This window comes from Sorex araneus, chromosome 6 (assembly GCF_027595985.1).
Source record: "Sorex araneus isolate mSorAra2 chromosome 6, mSorAra2.pri, whole genome shotgun sequence".
In the NCBI taxonomy this organism is placed as follows: domain Eukaryota; kingdom Metazoa; phylum Chordata; class Mammalia; order Eulipotyphla; family Soricidae; genus Sorex; species Sorex araneus.
This window is the reverse complement of record NC_073307.1, coordinates 113,009,280-113,026,762: the sequence shown is the minus strand read 5'-3', so window position 1 is coordinate 113,026,762 and position 17,483 is coordinate 113,009,280. Positions and strand designations below refer to the sequence as shown.

The 17,483-nt window shown below is 45.4% G+C and overlaps 1 protein-coding gene across 1 annotated transcript in view; it reads left to right on the top strand.

Moving 5' to 3' along the window:
* The window catches only part of GALNT18 (polypeptide N-acetylgalactosaminyltransferase 18), a 383,589-nt gene that overhangs the window by 258,051 nt on the left and 108,055 nt on the right, over positions 1-17,483 (top strand). The gene's annotated exons all lie outside the window — the stretch shown is intronic.

Here is a 17,483-nt window from a genome sequence, read left to right as displayed (position 1 = left end):
CTGTCCTCTACTTTCAGTCATCATCATCATCTAGTCCTTCTTCTAGTTGTCAACTTTCTAGTCCCCTCCTACCCCTTAGAGTTCAGTTATGTAGAAATCACGAAAGGTGGGATACACAAAGGTGGGTTTGAACATTATCATAACAACAAACAGATATAAAGCCACTCCTTCAGAGATTAACTCGAGGACAAAATCTCATCTGAGGGTTCAGCACTTCAGGTTACTAGGAGATCTGCTCAAGGGTGAGATTCCATCCAGGGTGTATTGCTTTCTCCTTTCCTCAGCTAGTAATCTATTTAAACAATCATAATAAATTTATTTAAAATATTTCTAATTATTTTTTATGAACACAGTAAGAGATATATTAAGCTTAAATGTTGGCTCTTCCTGGGGACATCACACTATATATTCCAGACCACAGTCCTCAGGCCAGGTTAATCTTTCCTAACCCCAGCAATGTCCTTATTCAGTTACTTCTTTTTGGGTCATGACAGAGTTTGTCCCATGACCATGCTCTTAACTTATTTGTTGAGACCCTGCTTTGGAGGTCTAGGAACTAAAAGCAACTGAGGCTTAAGTCAACTAAATATGGATGCCCATATTTAGTAAATATTATTTTGGAGTCAATTAACTTCCATGTTACAAAGCATAGCATGAACTGTCTTCCTCTGTCTATACAAAAAGGACATTGCTAAATAAACCATGCAAATGACATAAAGGAAAGTGAAAAGCAATATAGGACTAATAATGCTTGATGGAATTGGGTGTACTTCAGGGGCACTGTTGTGGGAGTAACTCAATAAACCTAAGTTCCCTGCAGGAAGAGCAAGGACAACCCAATGTTATCCAATAGACTACTACCTCTCATTTGTTATTCTAACAATTTCTGTGCCTCTGGGATGGAATTTCAGTAGTCAGACTAGTGTAGGTCTGGTTATCCCCATTTACACACCAGGGTTATTATGGAGCTACTCTGTGACAGATATTATAAGAACCTACAGTTACAGTTACTGTCTACACCCCCCAACCCCCACCACCACACACACACACACACACACACACACACACAGCACACACACAGCTTTTAGAGCCAGTAAAGGGTTGCAGTAGTAGAGTGAGCACAGTTTGGAGTATCAGCATGGTTTCTAGAACCCCATGGAACAACTAATTGGGTTTAGATGTGGCATCAACTTCATTGGGATTGTGGTACTGGTCCTGTGGCCTAGGGCAGAGCAGTAATGGGTTCTCCAGAACTGGGGCAAAAGCAGTCCCAGTGCTAGGTAGGTAAGGCCAAGTTCAAAGGCTCATGATGCACCTGAATTAATTCAGAAGCACTTTCAACTTTGATGAGTCTGTGGAAGTGATCCTGGGGCCAAGTGTCGGGCAGTATCTTCCTTTGAAAGGGAGGAAGGGAACAAAGATATTGCGATTAATGAACAGATAATGGTTCCACTTATTAAGTATATGCAACATGCCAGCATATCTCACAGAACCCTTCAGTCGCCTGGGGATGGATAACATTATTCCTGTGTCAAAAATGCAAAAACAGGCTTTTAGAAGCTAAGTCATACACCCCAAATTATACAGCTGACAAGTGGCATTGAGTCAAGGACTCTTTCAGACTATCTGGAAGATAGACCCTGCTCTATCTGCTTTATGAAGCATCTTTACATATGGAAATAAGAGTTCGTGTGCCAAGCAGAGCACTCAGGTTCTGCCTTGTCTATCTTCCCTGGGAGATGGATTGCCTGTAGCTGTGCTGTAAGCTGAAGGAAAGTGCATCAAGCCTCCTTTTCTGATGAGCACTGACAGTGTGCAGTGGAGGTGTGAGCAGGTGTGCCTCTGAGTGTTGGATCCGCAACTTCAAGGCCATGGGTCATATGCTTGCCTGCGCAGCAGAGATTTGCAGAAGCAAATCACTGATTGACAGCAGGGGGCAGGACACTCCCTCAGGATGCTTGAGGCTATGCCAGCAGGACTTGGATCTGGAGGACTGATGTCTGTCCTCTCTGATTAGCAGGAACTTGAAAGAATTTCTTATACCCAAGGAAGAAATTTACCAGGGAGCAAACAGACCCCTTCATCTCCCCCTCTCCACCCCCCCCAAGCCTTGCATCCATCCAGCTGGGAAAGCTGCCAGTGAAGGACTTCCAAAAGAACCTCAGTTGGGAAAAATAATGGGAGAACTAAACCACGCAGTTGAGTTGGAGAAATGAAGACTTGAAAGCAAGGGATGTTTGGTACTTGGGAGGGGAAAGTATGCTCACTGGTCATGGGTGTAGTGATGAAATTATGTGCATGAGAAACCATTATGAATAGTATTGTGAATCACAGAATCTCAATCAGTAAAAACATTAAAAAATTTAAAATAACAAAAACATTTTTAAAAGAATCTCAGTCAGGTCACTGAAGCAGGAAGAATGTCCCAGGTAGATGGAGCAGGTGGCAACACTAAGTTTGGTAAGTGTTAGAAAGTGGTTTGATCATGGAGCCTTGGAGACCGAGAAGTAAGAAGAGAGCAGGATAGTTGACACTGGGGTCACTAGCTCTGGGGTGTGTGTGAGTGTGAGTGAGTGAGTGTGTGTGTGTGTGTGTGTGTGTGTGTGTGTGTGTAAGTAAAGAGCTGGCACTCTTTACCTAAAGAAACTGATGCCCTAGATGGCAGAATGAAAGGAGTTAGAATTTGAGAACTCAGGTTTCAAGGATTTTGGAATCTTGAGATTTTGGACTCATAAACTCTTGTGCTCTTGGTTGTGAGGTTTTAAATTTTCACGTTTTTGAGTTGGGCAGTATTCTTTCTTTTAATTTTTTTATTTTTATTAATTCACCATGAGATACAGTAACAAAAATTTCATGTTTAAACTTCGATCATATGGTTGTCCAACACCCATCCCTTCACCAGTGCACATTTTTCACCACCAAAATCCTCTGAATTCCTCCCCTGCTTCCATACCTCCCCATGCTTGTGTTTTTTTGCAAGGTATCCTTTCTCTATTTTAGTTACCTTCAATATTTCGAGACCAATCCTACCTCCCCTCATATCTGCCAAAAATACAATTGCTAGACAATGTGTTTTGTATTGCTTGTTATGGATATAATATAACGTTGCGTGGCCACATGCTTGAGGAATTCTAAGATTTTAATAATTAGGGTCTGAAGAAATTGCTGCCACAGATTGCTCGTGTCCGAGATTCCTGTGTATGTCTCTGGATCGTGGCCACGTGGGAGCTGGTGCTTCTTGCTGGCTTCTAGAAAATGGAACTCTTAGAGGGCAGGTGGTGGTATGGCACCTGCTTGAGTTGAGCAGTATTTTAAATTCCCCCAGGTCTTACACAGGAGGAGAGCAGAGCACCGAAACTTGAGTCAGCCTCCTTACTGCTATTGGCCATTACGCTTCCTTGGTGTGTGCACATAGGGTGAGGAAGGTCTGGGTTCTATCATCCAGAGATCACGTTTGTGGGATGGGACACATATGCTTGCATTTGGTCAGTTGCTAAGTGCCTTATGCCAGCCTTTTCTTAGACGAAGAGTTCTTGGCTGTTTCCTTCCTAGATGCTTACTGGTAGGGTTGGAGTGAGGGTCCTTTTCTGAGCTCAGTTCTCTTGATACATGATGCAGCTCCTGCTTGTGACTAGCTCACCAGTCATGATGTTGCTAGTGGAAGCCATCAAAGGAACAGCCACATTTCATGCCCCCGAGTCTATTTCAGAGCCATGTGGCCAGTTTCCCGACTTTATTTTATGAGGATCCTTTCCCCAGCTAACCCTGGGTGCACAAAATCAAACTGGCCCTTTCTCAGGATCATTTAAGCCCATGAAGATAGCTGTTTTCTATGACTCAATCATTTTCATTTTTATTTTTTCAAATTATGGTGAACTACTAGTGATATCTGGCCCTGGGAAAAGAATAACTGGAGTGTGAATCCCTCCAATCCTCCAAAGCCCTCCTTCTGTCTGCAGTGTGGACTACCAGCCTGGTGACCTTCAGCAAGTCTGGACTATCAGGAGCCCCAAAGATGCCTACCTTCGGCACCCAGAACTGTTCAGGCAACATTTTGTTTGGTCCAGTCTTATATTTCCCTGGGTACAAGCAGCGAGGTTATAGCAAGCTCTCTAGGAAACCCTCCTCCAAGCTTTAGTTCTCCACCCTCATTTCTTGGTCTTGCTTGCTCAGGGATTTTTGTCCCAGAGAAACAGAATTTTGTGTGTGAATACTCGATCAGTGTGCCAGTCAAAAAGAAGCTGAGTTTGACAGTTTAATTCCTTCCCCTGGGTTCTAGGCTACATAGTTGTCAAAAGGACTTTTCTTCCTGAAATGAATCAGTGATCATAGAATACTTTTGAGACCTGTGACTCGTGGTTTCTTTGACAGGTGGTGTGGCAGAGAGACTGAGAGCAAAGACTTCAGAGTCGGGCAGATCTGAATTGGATTCCTGCTCATTTCTTATGAAACATGGTGTTTGGGCTTTGTCATTTGAAGTCTGACTGAATTTTGAGTTTTCTCTGTTTTCATGTGAGGATAATACAATGTGGGACTAAGAACATAGACTGTAATGGAGTCCCTGCATAACAGCCCACCCTTTCCTCTTTCTGACATACGGAGCAAAACCCTCACTTCTCTGTGCTCTGACTTGCTTGCTGATGGAATGGGGAGAAGAATGCTACCTGCCTTCAGACTCATTGTGCTTGCTGAGAGGTTGACTGGGCAATTTATGGAATGAGATGACAATGTTACCTGGCACCTGGTAGCAAAGAATACATAAGCATTAGTGATAAATGCCATTATTTGTAAGCTGGACTCTGCGCCAGGCTTTTTTCACTCGGGGAGCCCCAGAGTGGGGTGGGTGGGAACTCTACCTGTCCCAAGGGACCCAGCCCCGGCAGCTGACCTCCACTACCCAACCACCGCCATGCTCCAGGCCACTTTCCAGACTGTGCTGCATGACACATTATAAGACACTTCCTACCCATTTTCCATAATTACCACAGCATATTTGATGGAGTTCAGACAGTAGGCAACAAATCATAGAGAATAAAAGAGAGTTTTATATATATATATATATATATATGTTATATATATATATATATAAGCCCGGCAAGCTACCAAGAGTATCCCGCCTGCACAGAAGAGCCTGGCAGGCTACCCTGGTGTATTCGATATGCCAAAAACAGTAACGATAGGTCTCATTCCCCTGACCCTGCAAGGGCCTGCAATCGTTGGGAAAGAGGAGTAAGGAGAGGCTGCTAAAATCTCAGGGCTGGGAGAAATAGAGATGTTACTGGTGCCCGCTTGAGTAAATCGATAAACAATTGGATGACAGTGACAATGATACAATGATTTCTAAGGTGGAAGTGCCATTTCAGTAAGAGTGATGCATGCTACTTCTTTGATATATTCACTTGCTGAATAAATGAATCAAGAACATGATGGATTGGGGCTGGAGCGATAGCACAGCGGGTAGGGTGTTTGCCTTGCACGCGGCCGACCCGGGTTCGACTCCCAGCATCCCATATGGTCCACTGAGCACCGCCAGGAGTAATTCCTGAGTGCAAAGCCAGGAGTAACCCCTATGCATCGCTGGGTGTGACCCAAAAAGCAAAAAAAAAAAAAGAACATGATGGATTGATGTAAAATGCTAAGCCCAAGTACCCATTTGGAAGTAAGTGGGGAAAGTACCCATAGAACTTCAGCCTTCCTGCCTGGACACAAAAGGACTAGTGGACCTAACTGGTCTGGGCCACTATGAGCTAATGAGGCAATTCTTTGCCAATCCTGCACCTTTCTTCTATCAGCTATGGCAAGAGCTTTTGTACCACAGACAACAGATGCTGGGAAATGCTCAAAATTGGATTTTCTATTTTGGGGTATTTGTTATTGTTTGGAGGGAGGGATGGAGAGAGAGAGAGAGAGAGAGAGAGAGAGAGAGAGAGAAAGCCTGGCACCCAAGACATCCCCATTCCCAACTGGCCAGTAGATCATTTTTATATTTTCTTTTTTTTTTAATTTTCTGCCCCAGTCATTTGTGGCAGAGAACAGTTTTGACCATTTTGTTGTAGGATATGGGATCTTTCTTATTGTTGTTCTTGATATTTAGGCACCATGATTTATAGTCCTATTAATAATAGAGTTTCACTCATATAATTTATCAACTCCACCACCACCACCAGTGTCAGCATCCCTCCACAAATGTCTTGCAATCCATTCCATTTCCTGCCACATACCCTTAGCAGACTCACTTTTAAAAAAATTATTACAGTCACATGTTTACAGTAGTGTTAATGCTTATAGTTTCGATGTACACAGGTACCTTGCCACACCATCACCAATGATGACCCTCAGCCAATGCCTGATATCATCTCCAGTCCACTTCATTATCCTCCCTTCACAGTCTCCCCTTGACACTCAGTTTTGAAATCCAGGGCCAAGTGTTTGCTGTCATTTGATGCCTTCCATTCTCTTGTCTTGTTTCTCTGCACTAGACAGATAAGTGAGATCACTGGTGTTTGTCCATCTTCTTCTGATTTATTTCACTTAAGGTGATGCCCTCCAGTTCCATCCAAGTTGCAGCAGACTGAGTGATTTCATTGTTCTGTGGCCACGGAGCATTCCATTTTGTCTATATTTCACAACTATGTTATCCATTCATTTGTCTTTGGCTTTTGAGTTGTTTCCATCTTCTGGGTTTTGTACTCAGTGCTATAATGAACACAGGTGTGTATATATCTTCACATAAATGTTTTTGCATTTGGGAGGTAACTTCCTAGACATGGACATGGAATCTTAGGAAATAAGTCATTATGAAACAGATACAAGAGTGTGAATGACTGTTGAGAACCTGATTTTGGTACCCCTACTTGTAGCCCCTTCCCCTGCCACACACACACACACACACACACACACACACACACACACACACACACGGTTAGGACTGTGTGTGTGCATGTTTCCATGTTTCCTGTAATCATTAATTCCTGGTTATGACACAAATAAGAAAATCCAGAAACAGATTACCAGGTGTTGAGATAACTTACTAGTGATAGAAACAAAAGGGGAGCAGGCAGGGCACCATATGGCCCTAAGCAAAAGAATCCTCTAGCATGCACTGTCTGGAGGCTTGGAAGATAGGATTGGGTGATGTCTAATAACCTGGATGGCCTAGACCCTGCTGGCCTTGACTCAGGAGAGAATCATCTCATCATCCTGTACCCATTTTTTTTTTGGCTTTTTGGGTCACACCTGGCGATGCACAGGGGTTACTCCTGGCTCTGCACTCAGGAATTACCCCTGGCGGTGCTCAGGGGACCATATGGGATGCTGGGATTCGAACCCGAGTCGGCCGCGTGCAAGGCAAACGCCCTACCCACGGTGCTATCATTCCAGCCCCCCTGTACCCATTTTTAATGGCTTACATTCACCCACCTTTGTTAAAAAGGTATAAAAGGGAAAGGGCTTCAGCCTTTCTCCACAAGCCTACTTTAGACCTTCCTTGCATTCTCTCCCCCATTCTCCCCCATTTCCTAAATAAAGTCTTTGACTGGACCCGACAATTTGCTCTCCGGTTCCTTGCATTCCATTTTGACAGCTTGAGGACAAGACCTGAGTGTTGTGCCTACTGCAACACCAGGACTGAATTCTGCTTGACGTTTCCCAAGGAATACTGGTATTACGCCTGACCTTGTGACCCTGCTTTACATGCCTTCTGTGGACACTGAGGTGAAGTCTTTCCCAAGCCCTGAGAAAGGAGAACCATTTAAGGCCATTGCAGATCTACTTCAGGATCAATTGACTTTGAGGAAGTGCCGCTATTAAAGGAGCTGGACAGCAGGGCCACTGTTAAGTGTATTGGACAGAAGAATGAACGGTGAGGAGGGCATTTGTAAATTGTCTAGGAGTTGAAGCTTGTCTAGAGTGATCTTAAAATGAGGAGTGCAGGAAACCCAGCTACCCAGAGGCTTGGAGGCTCAAGGTGGGGGGTGGACGGGGATGATGTTTCCTGGGACAACAGCTGGCGCCGAGCCTGCTCACCATCATTCATCTCATTCATGAACCATTGGAATCCAGAGCACCCTCTTGGGATTCATCGTAGAGTTGGGGGTCAGCACCATTTATATTTATTAGCTCCTGAGGTGACAGGGGTGATCAGCCAGCTTTGACAACTGCTGCATCCTAAGGAGTAATCTCTCTTTGAAAGTGTGTTGACATACCATTTGTGTTTCAATTGCTCTAAATGGCTTTAGAGAAAAGCCAGTTAATCTTCCGATCTGAGGAAAACCAGCTACTGTTCACTCTGAGAGGAGTAAACAAAAATGTGCTGTGCTTTTCATCTTTAAATTAGCGCCCTCAGAGACCAGCAGTTATTAGCACTTTTCAAAGGTAGTGTTCACACTCCCCGCCCTGGCAACTCTAATCAGACTGGGCTTTGGGGACAGTAGCAGGTGGGCATGAATTAGAGGTGGGCATGGCTGGCCTGGAATTGTAGGGGTGGGCATAGCAAGCAAAAAAGCAGAGGGCAGCTGGGGAGTTACAGGGAATGGTTATCTCTCCCAGCTCCTCCATGGAATGGATGGAGATCTAGTCTCTGGACCTCCCAGGCCAGGCTGAATGCATACAAGTTGTCAGAGGTTTCCCAAAGGCAGAGAGAAGCCAGCAGTGTATGGGGTTGTGGGGGAGGGGGTGCCCACAGTCAGGAGCATAATGCCCTGGGCAGGCACTTCTGAGTGTGAGCTCTTTGGATGGCCCAGGTCAGCTTTCCCAGAAGGCCAAGCCAGACTTCTGCACCCTGTAAAGGGACAACTCCTCCTTCATGCCAGCTGGGCAACCCAAGCAAGAATGCCTTGCAGGTTCAAGAAATTGGTCTCTGAGCAGATCCAGTCTCACAGCTCAAGAAGTCTACAAGAGTGAGTACCTGGGGCTGGAGTGATAGCACAGTGGCTAGGGCATTTGCCTTGCACACGGCATCCCATATGGTCCCCCAAGCACCGCAAGGAGTAATTCCTAAGTGCAGAGCCAGGAGTAATCCCTGAGCATCGCTGGGTATGACCCAAAAAGAAAAAAAAAGAGTGAGTACCTGCCCAGGTTTCCAAAATGGGGTTTCTGGCCACATTTCTCATGCTAGACACAACTAACAGTCAGAACTGCATTACATCATTCTTGTGGAGGGCTGAGCCCCGGAGAATACTGAGTACCATCCCTGCCCAAAGGTACCCTCTCCATGGTGACAGCCCCAACTCTCCAGACATTATCAACAATCCCCTCAGGGTGAGAGTGTGACCGGGCTGTCCCTGACACTCACTTGGTGGGTAAGTGGGAAGTCAGGCTGTTGGGTTTCCACTGCCATCTTCAGCCTCTGAACCTCTAGATTTTCACTGATGGCACCAGGTGCTATGTAGCTTCTAGCACCAGTAGGCACTATTAGGGCCTGAGAGAGTACAATGGATGGGGCACTTAGCTTGCATGTGGCAAACTCAGGTTCAATCCCAGCACCCTATGTGCCCCTCTCCCCAGCATTGCCAGGAGTGAGCCAGGAGTAAACTCTAACTGAGTATAGCTAGTTGTGGCACACAGAAAAAGGGAGGGGAAGGGAGGGGAAAGGAAACCAGCCTGTCTCTCTCTCTTTCCTTTTCTCCCCCCAGTTTGCTCTCCATCCCTTGTCTCAGAATACTGCACCTAAACACCTTGTAGAATCAAGGGTGTTAGATCTATAGGTCTGGCTGGATCATGGATGGCTAGGGTGAAAGTAGCTGACCAATGCCAGTCACAGAGTAAATGCTTAATATCAGATGAATGAATGAATTGATTGCCTCTTCCTTCTCTCCCCTGCTTCTTGGACACATCATGCACAGAAAAATGTGTGTCCATGCACAGAAAGGAGAGCACAGAAAGAAGGCTGTGAAATTGTACCACCGTCCTTCCCTCCCAGACTACCTGGGCAGCTCCTTTGCAAGGGTCCATGCAGCTCCCTTCCCATGAAGCCCAATCAAGCATCAATTTCCTTCTCCTTTCTTTTCCTTTCTCAGCAAGATAAAGAGTATCTCATCAGGTGTTTAAATCAGATTAACAACCATTGGTACCAGACTTCTCCTGATTGGCCTGCATTTGTTTCTTTGGGGGTGACCCCATGTAGCTAATTGCTGTTTTATGAGAGCAGTACAAGTTGCATCAATAGACAAAGTGTCTGTCTGAGCAGATGAGTGAATTCTGAGTTTCTGTTGGCCTCAAGGTCTGCAGGAGTGAGTGGGGCAGAAAAGCAGCCTGTGCTGGCTGGCTCTGCAGGGGAACCCCACCTGGGAGGGTGGAGCGTGGCTGGTGACCTCTCTCTGAAGAGGTGGATGGTGTGTCATCAGCTCCGCTCTGGGCGCTGATTTACAGAGGGCGTCCAGATGTCAGCAGAGCTGGGATTTGTGGACAGTGGAGAGCGCTGGAGGAGCAACACCAGCAGGATGACACCTGGCCCCATGCCAGGTGCAAATTGTATTTCTCTGTCCACACAGGCGAGGACAACTCTGCCATTGATTCTAAATCTGGCAGAGTCACAGAGAGCAGACTCCCTACCTCCTCTTTGAAACTGGAAATCCAGCCTCCCACCTCTCTCTGCAGTTTTATTCCTGTCCTGCCCTGCAGAGACACTTTATTAAAAGTGATTTTTTAAAAATAGTTAAAGGTGGATTCCATAGAAACACACAGGTAAAAGACAATGCAAGTTTGAGACTAAAATTCGAAAACCAAAGTCATAACAAAGATAGAAAAACAGAAACGTTGATGAAACTCTAAAATTGATTATTCATTGTATTTGTCTTTGAACTTCCTAGCAGACTTAACAAACAGAAAAATTGAGTGGGCTATGCTTGTATGAAGATATGAAGAAAAACACATGTTCAGGGCTGGAGCGATAGCACAGCGGGTAGGGCGTTTGCCTTGCACGCGGCCGACCCGGGTTCTATTCCCAGCGTCCCATATGGTCCCCTGAGCATGGCCAGGAGTAATTCCTGAGTGCAGAGCCAGGAGTAACCCCTGAGCATCGCCAGGTGTGACCCAAAAAGCAAAAAAAAAAAAAAAAAAACACATGTTCATTATATGTTTTTGAGTTAAACTCTGAGACATAGTCGTCAAATATCAGTATATTAAGTATAATACCTGGAAGGCATTTCGTATAATATAATTTTGATGTAAGTTTTCTAGAAAATACAAAAGAATTTTTTCACTTTTGTTTTGGGGCCATACCTAGTTATGTTCAGGGCTTATTTCTGACTTTATGCTCAGGGATCATTTCTGGTGGTTCCAGGCAATCATCTCACCCTATAGTATATCTCTGACCCTCCATAAATTTATTACTATTTATTTGGGATGTGATGGGCTACAACTGGCGGTGCTCAGCATTTTCTCCTGGCTATGTGCTCAGGGGTCACATCTGCAGGGCTCAAGTTCCCATATGTGGTGGTTGGAAATTGAACCTGAGTTGGCAGCATGCAAGGCAAATGCCCTGTACTATTTCTCTGGCCTACAGAAATATTATTTTAATTTATTTATTTTTAATTAGAGAATCACCCTGAGGGTACAGTTACAGATTTATACACTTTTGTGCTTATACTTCCCTCATACAAAGTTCAGTAACCCATCCCTTCACCAGTGCCCATTCTCCACCACCAGTAAACCCAGCATCCCTCCCACCCTCCCCAATCCCATCTTCCCCCTACCCCACCCTGCCACTGTGGCAGGGCATTCCCTTCTGTTCTCTCTCTCTATTTAGCTTCTACGGCCTGCAATAAAGGTGTTGAATGGCCACTGTGCTCAGTCTCTAGCCCTCATTCAGCCCGAAACTCCCTTCTCCCGCATGGCCTTCGACTACATTATAGTTGGTGATCGCTTCTCTGAGTTGCCCTTTCCCCAGAATGTGAGGCCAGCCTCGAAGCCATGGAATCAAACCTCCTGGTACTTATTTCTACAGTTCTTGGGTGTTAGTCTCCCACTCTGTTATTCTATATACCATAGATGAGTGCAATCTTTCTATGTCTGTCTCTCTCTTTCTGACTCATTTCACTCAGCATGAAACTTTTCATGCCCATCCACTTAACTACAAAATTCATGACCTCCTTTTTTCTAACAGCTGCATAGTATTCCATTGTATAGATGTACCAAAGTTTCCTCAACCAGTCATCTGTTCTGGGGCATTCGGGTTTTTTCCAGATTCTGGCTATTGTAAACAGTGCTGCGATGAACATACATGTGCAGATGTCATTTCGATTATACTTTTTTGCCTCTCTGGGATATATTCCCAGCAGTGGTATTGCTGGGTTAAATGGGAGTTCAATATCTAATTTTTTGAGAATCGTCCATATTGTTTTCCAGAAGGGCTGAACCAGTCGGCATTCCCACCAGCAGTGAAGAAGGGTCCCTTTCTCCCCACATCCTCTCCAACAGCGGTTGCTTTTGTTCTTTTGGCTGTGTGCTAGTCTCTGTGGTGTGAGGTGGTATCTCGTGGTTGTTTTGATCTGCATCTCTCTGATGATTAGAGATGTAGAGCACTTTTTCATGTGCCTTTTGGCCATTCGTATTTCTTCCTTGGTAAAATTTCTGTTCATTTCTTCGCCCCATTTTTTGATGGGGTTGGATGTTTTCTTCTTGTAGAGTTCAACCAGTGCTTTATATACCATTGATATCAACCCCTTATCTGATGGGTATTGTGTAAATATCCTTTCCCATTCTGTGGATAGTCTGTATTCTGGTCACTGTATCTTTTGCGGTGCAGAAGCTTTTTACTTTAATGTAGTCCCATTTGTTGATCTCTGTTTTTACTAGATTGCTTAGTTCCATGTCACCTTTGAAGATACCTTTATCTTCAATATCGTGGAGGGTTTCGCCGACCTTGTCTTCAATGTACCTTATGGTTTGTGGTCTAATGTTGAGGTCTTTAATCCATTTTGATCTGACTTTTGTGCATGGTGTCAGGTCAAGGTCTAAACCCATTTTTTTGTATGTGGTTGTCCAGTTGTGCCAGCACCATTTGTTAAAGAGGCTTTCCTTGCTCCACTTCACATCTCTTGCTCCCTTATCAAAGATTAGATGATCGTACATTTGGGGTTGTGTGTAGGGATATTCCACCCTGTTCCATTGGTCTATAGCTCTGCCTTTGTTCCAGTACCATGCTGTTTTAATTGTTACTGCTTTGTAGTAAAGTTTGAGGTTGGGGAGGGTGATGCCTCCCATTGTCTTTTTTCCCAAGAATTGCTTTAGCTATCCTTGGACGTTTGTTATTCCATATGAATTTTAGGATTGCTTGAACCATTTCTTTGAAGAATGTCATGGGTATCCTTATAGGGATCACGTTGAATCTGTATAATGCTTTAGGGAGTATTGCCATTTTGACAACATTGATTCTCCCTCTCCACGAGCAGGGTATATGTTTCCATTTCCTCATGTCCTCTTTGATTTCATGGAGTAGCGTTTTGTAGTTTTCTTTGTAGAGGTCTTTTACTTCCTTGGTTAAGCTGATTCCGAGGTACTTGATTTTCTGGGGCACAATTGTGAATGGGATTGCTTTTTTCATGTCCCTTTCCTCTGCCTCATTGTTTGCATATATGAAGGCCATGGATTTTTGGGTATTGATTTTGTAGCCTGCAACTTTACTGTATAAGTCTATTGTTTCTAAGAGTTTCTTAGTAGAGGCTTTAGGCTTCTCTAGATATAGTATCATATCGTCTGCAAATAGTGAGAGTTTGATTTCTTCCTTTCCTATCTGGATGCCCTTAATCTCTTTTTCTTGTCTAATAGCTATCACAAGTACTTCCAGTACTATATTGAAGAGGAGTGGTGAGAGTGGGCATCCTTGTCTTGTGCCTGATCTCAGAGGAAAGGCCCTTAGTTTTTCCCCATTGAGGATAATGCTTGCCGTAGGCTTACAGAAATATTTTTGAGATAGTTCTTTCTTGCTTTGGTAACTGATGAAGATGGAAGGAAAACATCAGTATCTAATCAGGTACAGGAACTTTCAGAGACTGAATCTAATGTTATTCAGGCCTTCAAAATTATTTTGATAGCACTAGTTTGGTTAGGGCTAAGGAAATCCTCTCTTCTAATCAGTCGCAAATATTTGGGCTGCAGCTGCTGAGAATGGAAGCTGGTGCTAAATGATCTGTCAGAAGCTTTTATTCTAGCATATCAGTAGCACAGCTCCCGGGTTCAAAGAGGGAAGCAGCTGCTGTTAGAAGTAAAGCCTGCTCAGCCCTCATCTAGGCTGGCTCCTCTGTGCCTGAATTCGTTTCATTTCCTGTGCATCGGAGCACTCACACTCTCATCCTACCCCACTCCAGCACTGTAGAGTCTGTTTCATTGTTCCTGATACGAGCAAACTACTACTGAAGTCAGTGTAGGTAACAGCAACCATCCCCTGGCTCCTGAACTTGCCAAGGGCAGCTTGCTGGCTCCTTGAGGTGTTAGGGGGGCTCCCTTGTGTACTTGCAGTCAGCTGGTAACCAAAGAGGCCTCTAAGACTCCCACGCGTGCCTGGGACTTTAGAAGGGTGAGTGAGGGACCGGAACTCCCTGAGCCTCTCTTCCTGTAGGTGGCTGGCTCCAGCTTTGTTGCTTTAGGCAGCAAGAGAGTGAAAGCAAATGTTCAAGCAGGCCTCTCAGGTCTGTGCCTGCAACTTCTCAGGCTTCCTCCTGCTGCTTCCTGCTGCTGCAGGGCCAGCGGACTTGGCATGCACAGTGGCAGTGTGGGATATCAGTTCCAAGCGGTAGGACTCAGGGGGGGATGATTCAGTGCCCATCACGCTCAGTCTTCTCACATCCACTCCCCAGTAACTTGGTCCCTGGGGCAGTGATTCATCTAAGGGCTGGAGAGATGGGATGTCAGGTAGTGGATACTGAGCCAGTTCTCACTCCAAGTCCTGTACATCCACCACGACATTGCCACTGTCAAAAGCCTCAGTGCCAGACTCTATGAGCTTTATTGAACATGTTCAAAATAGGACACAGGGCTTGGAAATGCAGAAGCAGTGAATGTCACCAGAGACCTTCTACAACCCTGTTGGAAGACCCTGGGAATGTGAGCTATGCCTAGCCCTCCCGGCTTGGGTGAGTTCCGGGCATCGGTGAGGCAGTGTGTCCACAGCACCCTGTGGTGTGTGGCTTCAGGACACCTGGGCATCTCCATGACTGCTGCTGGATGAGTCACAGCGTGAGTGGCAGCCCCCAACATTCATGGTATTTTCTCCATGCGGAAACAGTCTCTCTGACAGATGAGCTGGCCCTGGCTCTGGACAGGGGTCACGTGGTTGAAAAGGATGATAGGAGTGACAACAAGGCTTGCTTAGAAGCTAGAAAGCTGATTAACAAAGACACAGGGTAACCGAAGCTAGGGGAAAGCATTGTATCATCCAGAGAAACAGTGTTTAGAGGTAGAAGAGTATATGCCTGAGATCCTGTGTTACAATCTGAAGACATTGTTGGCAGTTCTCCAACACCCCCCCCCCCCGCTACCCACCCCACCACTGCACATATGCAGCCATGCTGATATGCAGGGAGAAAACGAACCAGTAGGCATATATTGTCGTAAAACTCAATTTGAGCCAATATAGAGGAAGTTAATGTGATCTGACACCAAATTAATAGAGGCAGAACTTCTAGAGTAAAGAAGGGGATTCTTTTTCTTTATTCTATACAGCACAGTTTGTCCCCAGAAATTAAGTAAATTTTAGGGTACTTAATTTAAAGGGGTCAGAGAAAAATGAGTATATTGAGAAAGCCTCAACATGATAAATAAATTGAACTCACATGAGAGCTTGCTCTGTGATCTTGGACAAAATCCCTGCAAACTCCTCGAGTTCAGAGTCAGTTAGGCAGGATTTTGAAGTTTGGCTTGAAAAAGTGTTTCCTCTGAAGTTTGAATCCCCTCCCCTCTGTTTGTCTTCATGAAGGATCATTCAGTGCTGCTTGTTTGGCTGAACTGTGCACACAATGATTGGTGTCTAATAGAGGCACCCAACCCTGGGAGTAGTGGGCACCATGCCCTTGTTGCCTTTCCGAGGCACGAGGTCACCGCACAGGCCTGAGTCTCCTATTGGGCCCCATGCCTTGTGGCCCCATCACACCTGAGAGCAGGGCAGAGCAGTGAGAGGTGGCGGTGGCCCTGGGTTGGAGCATGCAGAGGGCTCTGCCCACCAGAGATGAAGCCTCCCATTCCCGTGAGAGTTACTTTCCCTCCCAATAGGATGGAAACTGTGAGGAAGAAGGAACAGAGCTTGCTGGCTTATTTTTAGTTTTTTCCCTTTGAGCATACACTATGTTCTATGTGCTTTGCACATCCATTAATCTCATTTAATCCTCCTAACAGCCTTCTTAGTTTCCCTGCAATGCACAGAACAAAGTACCACAAACTCTGTGGCTTAGAACAACAAAACATTGATTAGTTCACAGTTCTGGAGGCTAATAAATCAGGGTGTTGTTGGCAGGCCTCTCTCTGAACTTCTGTCTGGTAAGCTCAGGTGCTCCTGAGTGGTGAGAGGGTGTCTTTCTTCTCTTGTCTCCCCACCTTATCTTCCTTCTGGAAATATCTTCTCTATATCTGAATGTCCTCTTATCACAAGAATAAAACTAATATTGAATTAGGCCTTATGACTTATCTTTTAATCTGAAAAAAAACTAATTTTAAACAAGGTCATCTTCTAAGATGTCTAGAAGGGGTTAGACTTCAGCACACCTTTTGAATAGTGCCACAATTCAGTCCATACCAAACCTGACACTCCACCCCTCCCCAATTCATTTCTTTCCTATGTGCAAAATACGTTCATCCCATTTGAACACCCCCATGGACATCAAGAGCCTGCTCAAGGATGTGGTTAGAGCATCTGCCTTGCAAGTGTAAGGTCACGTCTAAATGCACAGTACCATCACATGCACCAAGCACAGCCCTGGCCACTCTGCCCTCTGATCCCCTGCAATGAAGTGATTTTCTGCTGCACCACAGCCAGGTGTGTGCAAGCATCATAATAAAGAAATGCCAACCCAATGAGCACCCGAACTAGAAAGATGTGTTCAAAATCAAAACAATAGTGAGATGTCACCTTGGGGCCTTTCCTCATACCCAGTGGGCCGCTTGGCTGGTGGGTCTCCACCTGGCTGCTGAAGGTGCTCTTATAGGCCACCCTGGAGATGAGCAGGCTGGAAGAACAGACAAGGGTCACTGAGTCTCAGGTGTTAGAATGCATGTGGGGTATGCTCAGAGCATCATGGGGCAGCAGGGGCAGTTCTGAGCTATGGCTAGAGCTGCTGTAGAAACCATGAATGAGACCCCCTTGCCTTGGTGTGCTGAGGCTGAGGGAGTGTGTCCTGTGGCCACAGCCTGATTCTGAAGAAGCAGAAGATGGGTGCCTGGCTGGACCCAGTCACTGCCCTCTCTTCTGAGCTGCGTACTTCCTGGGAAGGTGGGGTGCTGGCAGGAGGGGCTCCCACTGTGGAGCACTCCCCTTTGAGGAAGACAGGCAGAGA